General features: G+C 48.0%; 1 protein-coding gene across 1 annotated transcript in view; it reads left to right on the top strand.

The window, feature by feature from the left end:
• The first annotated feature begins 1,976 nt into the window (after window positions 1–1,976).
• Window positions 1,977–6,000, top strand: part of TNRC6C (trinucleotide repeat containing adaptor 6C) — a 214,776-nt gene continuing 210,752 nt past the window's right edge. The window contains exon 1 of the mRNA XM_054846203.1: window positions 1,977–2,033. The gene's annotated coding sequence lies outside the window, so the exon portion shown is untranslated. The remainder of the gene's footprint in view (window positions 2,034–6,000) is intronic.

Raw genomic sequence — 6,000 nt, 5'->3', positions numbered from 1 at the left:
GGTTATTTCTAGGCGGAAAAAGTGCGGTTCCTGGAAAACACACTGCCAGGGGAGGCAACCGCACATCCCTGTTCAAAATCTCGCTCCCACCAAAGCCTCACCAACATTTACTCTTTTTGAAAACAACTCGGCCGAGGTCAAGGAATGAATCAATATGGAAATAAATGTTTGAAGAATGTTTTTGAGCTATTTCCTTAACTAGACAGTTTTCTTACCATCTACCCATAGTTTTAGAGCCGTTACGGTGGGTGCTATTGCGGAACGCACTCAGTAGTTGTTTACGGTCAGCAGTGAAGGCGTCAGCTCTCAGCAGCTGAAGATCATGGTGGTTTGTTAGTTGGAAGGTCCTCTTCCATGGCATACCGTATATCATCTTTTGTCGCCTACATCTCCGTGCCCAGTGCTCTCTGGAAACAGGGACCAAAGGGGACAGATGCCTTTTGGAGAATGCGGTCAGCCTTAGAAAATCAGGGACTTCTCCCCTCCTGACTGGCTTGCTGGGGAAATGGGGAACGTTTCTGCTTCGAGGCATCTGCTTGCAATCTTTAACACTTTGAAATTGCCGACTATGAAAGCGACTCTCTTGCAAACGATAAATCTTTTTCTTGGCCTATAAGTGCTGAAAAGCTCCTAATGAATGTCCTTTCTCACACACTCCTTGTACACAGAACTCTTTAAAAAAAAAAAAAAATCTGCTAATTATTTTTAAGCCTCTTTGTGGCAAAGCCTAAGAACTGGATTTACCAAGAGACCAGGGGGTCCATCTGGTGCAAAAAACTCGCTCCCATGCCAAGGTATTTGTTTCATGGAGGGTTTTAGGCCTAGAAATTTCCAGTTGGCAGCAATATCAGTTGTACTAACCACTGGCATATTTCTTAATGTGCTGAGGGAATGGTGAAAAGGGTCCTCAGCCAGAAGCTGGAGTGGGTTTTCCTGGATTGCTTCCATGTGTGGAATTCATGGACGATGGCTTCTTCCCACAGAATTGCTCCCAAATAATGGGACCAAATCTGACGGTAGTGCTAGGTTTTAGAAGTGGAGCAAATAAAGCATAATGGGAACCTAATGAAGCTTTTGCAAGTTTTATTGTCCAGGTTCCCTAGAAATTCCTGTAAATAAAGACAAGTAGATGTAGCATCATTTTATATCACAATGAACTCTACTAAGTATGTCTGCATTCCACAGACATTCACGAGAAGGCTCTGTAGCAGTGAGGACATACAAGCAGGCTCCCAACATCTCTGCCTTTCACCAACCAAACCGGGTTTGGCTGGGAAATGCAGAAGCTTGGAAATGAAACTCGCCATTTTTACACTGCAACAAATTCAGACACGGGAACTTTGCAGTGACAGAGGACATGGACGCAGGTCACTCTGCTCCTATAGCAAAGACACTTATTTTACAAACTAAAGGAAATTCAGCCAAGCGAAATAACGTCTACAGCACACAACTGCAAGGCTTGTCTGTTGAAGAGTACGTGGCAGTGGCACACACGTGCGATTTTTGCATCTCCCCTTTTGCAAAAGCTGTTCCGCATCGTTCATTGTGTTGGTCGCCTTTCCTCACACAGTTTCTAGTTCTCATACATCTTTTTTTTGAAGAGCACATTAGATCCATGTTAGTGCCAATTTGCTTGAATTCCCCAAAAGATTTGGATTGATTTGGGATTGGAGAGAGACAGGGAAAGCAACAGTGCCAACAAGGAGACCTACTCATTTTAACTTAATCTGTTTCTCTGTCCTAATTAGCAATATACTTACTCATGGAGACACAAGAGTATGATAAATGGAAAAATAAAATGAACTGGGTGGAGAGAATTATGCAAGTTTTTAAGTGTGTATTGCATGTAATGGAGAGTAATGAAAGTAAACATGGAATGCATCTTTTCTCCCTATGTAGGAGCATCCCATCCTTTCTAACCAAACTGATGGTTGACAAGCATTTGTTCTTTGGGTTTTTTCTGTCTTTCAGCGAAGGATAAACCATCAGATAAGCCCTTACCAGAAAACAGCCTTTGAAGGAGTCAAGAGCAGGTAGGGATTTTGCTTCAGACAATATCCATGAAATGTATTTGCTTGTAAGTTTGATGATGAGCTGTGCAACCATGCAGGACTTCATCAGGAGGAGACAGGCTGGCCTGGCATGGTCATTGCTTAGCCAAAGCCAAGTTCAATGCAGACCTCTCAGCCTACTCCAGTGCTGGCACGAGGGCTCATGCACGGGGCTGGCAGAGCAGCTTGCACGCACATGTGTGTGGGTCATACCCGAGTGACCACCTGTGACCAGCTCAGCACCATACTGCCCACCTGGCATACGAGGGGGTGGTGAGACCAGGGCAGTGTGTGACTTCCACTGCTGGTCACGAGACTGAGATATAGATAGAGTCACAGTGAGCTACTGAGCTTTTCTTTTCTTCCCCTTTTTGCATCCTTTTAATGAACGTACTGGATGGGAAATAGGCTCCATCCCACATTTGTGTGTATAAAAAATAATGGAGCTGTGAACGATGTTGTATTACCTGCTTCCATGTGGTCACCCTGAAGGGTTAAGCTTGAACACCTGGATTAGGAGAAATCAGATGTTGTGCCATGTGTCACTCAAATGGTTATTTCAAATGTTTGCAATCTTGAAAAGGCTTTCTTGCAAAGACGGTATAAAATAATTTTCATTATGTGCCCAAAACAGTCCGTAGAAGCATTGAAATTGTTAAAAATCTGGACACGTAGCTAAGATTCAGCTGATTATGCTATATTTTATTTGAATTTTTAATTCCTCTCCTGCTATCTTTCCATGGTTAGTGGTCAAGTCCAACCTTACCTCAAAGCTCAGCCCTGTGAGACAGAGCTTGTGGCTGATTGCATCTGATGGGGGAGAAAGTGGCTCGTACTGGAATCTTGCTTTTAATCTTTGTGGATAAATTAGGATAAGTTAGGGCTGTGTGGCCCGTGCAGCTGGTCGTGGCTTGACCATGATGTGATGCTGAGCGAGCCCCATGCCAAATAGCGCTGAGTGGGGAGAAAGGGCCTGATGGCTCCGCTGGCAAACTGCACCCATGCGAACTGAGGACAACTCTTGGGAGAAGTTGGGGAGGTTCACAGTGGACATGGAAATGGGCTAAGAAGACCAGAGTCATCAGTCACCTGGATTTCGGAGCTGGTTAAGACGTCACTGCCTGAGCTTTTCTTTCAGGAAAAAAGTTATAAGAACAGCAATCAGTTGTATACCGGGCTTGCTTAATGCAGATGCTAACTTGCTCTACTTATACTCCAAGTCATCCAGAAATGATGCAAACATGCTTTGGGCAATGCTGAGCTAATCAACTGGTTGAAAGACAGCGTATTTTAGCTTCAGTTAGGCGCCAGGTTATCATATCCTCATTTCTTCAGGATGTGGGGAAAGCAAGCACGCATATGCCTGGAGAGTGCTGTGCAAGCAGTCCTGGGGTGACGGGCAGGGCATCGGCGGCTCTGCAGAGCAGACAAGGCTGCAAATCCACCTTGGGGAGCACTGCTGGAGAGCAACAACTTGCCCCTTCCCCTCAGCATCGTGAGCCGTATTCCTCTGGGTTCTGAGTTGGAAATCTTGCTCTGCTGGATTGGATTGCTGTGGTGGATTTTCATGCTCATGCATTACTGAAGACACAATCCTGTGTTTCATTAGCTGGACGCTTGCTCAGTAACGTGCCGTCCGCACGGGCTGAAGTTGTGCTCTTGTCAGTGAGATGTACATACGGCTGCCAGTCGCTGGCTGAAGAGCAGACTGGTTGCCAATGCGTTTGCGTTTACACGTGTGCGCCATTGCCTTGCAGATGTAGTGGTAGGCGCAGCTGTCACTTGATATAACAAAAAGGAAAGGCAGGTTCCTTTTTTTTTTTTGATATAAGCCCAGGGGCTGTGTGTGGGCACCCTGTTGGTTCCAGGAGCTGCTGTGGGGGCTGCAAACAGAGCTGAACCCCGGGGGAGCAGCGCAGGCCTTCCTGAAGGGCTGGGTGGCACAAGGGGCACAGACGGTGTTGTTTTGGGGCGTGTTTTAGAGCACGTGTTGATGTATTGTTATCGGGGCAGACTTGGCAACAGGTCATTTGAGGGCAACCGTCCGCGGGGATAGGCAGATTGCCTTGGCTGTCTTTAAAGGGTTTATCCCAAGAGGCAGCTGTCCCATTTGAAATCCAGCCAACAGCCAGGTAGGAGTCCGTGTTCCCCTGCCATACCCAGGCACTCACCGGCGCCAACCCACAGCCTGCTGAAATGTTTTTCCATCGCCTGTCAGGGATGTCGCTGGGTTTCGGACAGGCTGGTGCTCAGCTCTGCTCGGTGTCCCCAAACGTCCTCCCTGGCCAGGCAGGAGCCAGGAGCAGGGTGTGAATCTCCAGGTTTCCTTCCAGGAGGGCAGTGCTGAGCTCTCGAGAGCTCTTTCTCCTGTAACAGATTAGAATATGCTGAACTATGAAGACTTGTCTTAATTAATGCTTTAAATAAGGTTACAGCTAGGGCTGGGGAAATAATCAATAGTGAATCATCTACTCGGCAAATTCAGCTCTTTTCTGCGGGTGAGTTATCTGTAAACAGCTTGCAGTTTTCTCCATTCATTCATTATTTAGAATTATTTCCCAAATAATTCCTTCGAATTGCTTGTGGTTCGCAGCTTGTTTGCAAGCAGCGTGTTGAGAGCGTCTGATACTCGCTAGTCAAGCTGTGATCATTAGTTTTTGGTGGGACGAGCAGGTTATGTGGCCTCGTGCTGGGTCCCTGAGTGGAGCAGCCCAGCTCTTACCATCCTCTTTAATGAATTCAGAATAGCCTTGGGCAAACGTTCCCCGCTCCTCGTGCAGCATCCCCGCTTGCCGCCAACAGCCTCGTTAGTTAAGTCCTTCAGTAGGACACTCGTCAGGGTGTAAGGGCTGCAGCACGGATTCAGACTCCCATCTCTTCTGGGGTTTTCCTGAACTGGTCCCCATTTGCTCTATTGGATTTATTAATAGCAAGAGCTTCAAAATCAGCAAGTCTAGTGGCTTCCAGCGTTTGCACTGTAACGAGTCTGGTGGCCAGGTCTGCAGTGGACTGCTCTCCACCACCAAAGCCCAACCCTCATTTACACGTGTGGCTGTGTCCAAAGTGGCTGCGGCCCTGGAAGAAAATCACCAGCAATTCCAGGGCTCTCGCCATGTCCCCGGCTTGCAATCTGCCTTCCCCTGTTATAATCACCATGCCATCACAGCTCCAACGAGGCTGTGGCAGTTCTGATGATTAAAAGGATTTCTGCTTGATAAGAACTGGAGTGAAACTCATTTCAGGTAGCAGCCAAACAGCTGCTGGATGGTACACAGTTCCATTTACCGCTGACATGAACTGGATTGTTTTAAGCAGAGGACGTAAATAGGCTCTGACATAAATCAAAGAAAACACCAGCTGCGGGTCAGCTGCACTCTGGGGATTCGCTTCTGGGTATCTGCTAAGAAACGAGACAGGAGGAGCCTGCTGCCTTCCCAGATCGCTCAGGAAGGGTTTCTTGGGGCTGCGGTAGGTAGGATTGCCCCATGCTGGGGGATTTTCACAAGTCCCTTCACCTTCCAGCACTGTTATACCCCCTCATAATCCAGATCTTAGGACGTGGCCGCAGAAGACAAGCACTGGCTGTGGCACCCAGTTATCTCCTGGCAGCGTCGTGCCGGAAAGCAGCCGGTGCTGGCACAGGAGCCCAGCTCCCTTCTCTGATCGTACCTGTCACTGTCCCCAGGGTTGCCCTAGGAAGGGACCTTCACACCTCCTTGGTGAAGCCGTCACTCACCCCTTCCCACTGCCAGGAGCTCACAGGGGCCGAGCGTCACCTCTGCTGCCGATGGCAACGTGCAGAATGAGGGGAGGTACAGCGGGGCTTTCGCTGTGCGGAGTGGCGTAGTCCAGAGGTAGATGGAGATCACTCCGCTATCTTTTCTCTGGAAGGCAGACAGAAAGAGGGGAAAGGAGTGCTGCCTAAAAACAAACAAACCCTGACTTCAGT

This window comes from Grus americana, chromosome 18 (genome assembly GCF_028858705.1).
Source record: "Grus americana isolate bGruAme1 chromosome 18, bGruAme1.mat, whole genome shotgun sequence".
NCBI classification, from domain to species: domain Eukaryota; kingdom Metazoa; phylum Chordata; class Aves; order Gruiformes; family Gruidae; genus Grus; species Grus americana.
This window is presented reverse-complemented; position numbering and strand designations above follow the sequence as displayed.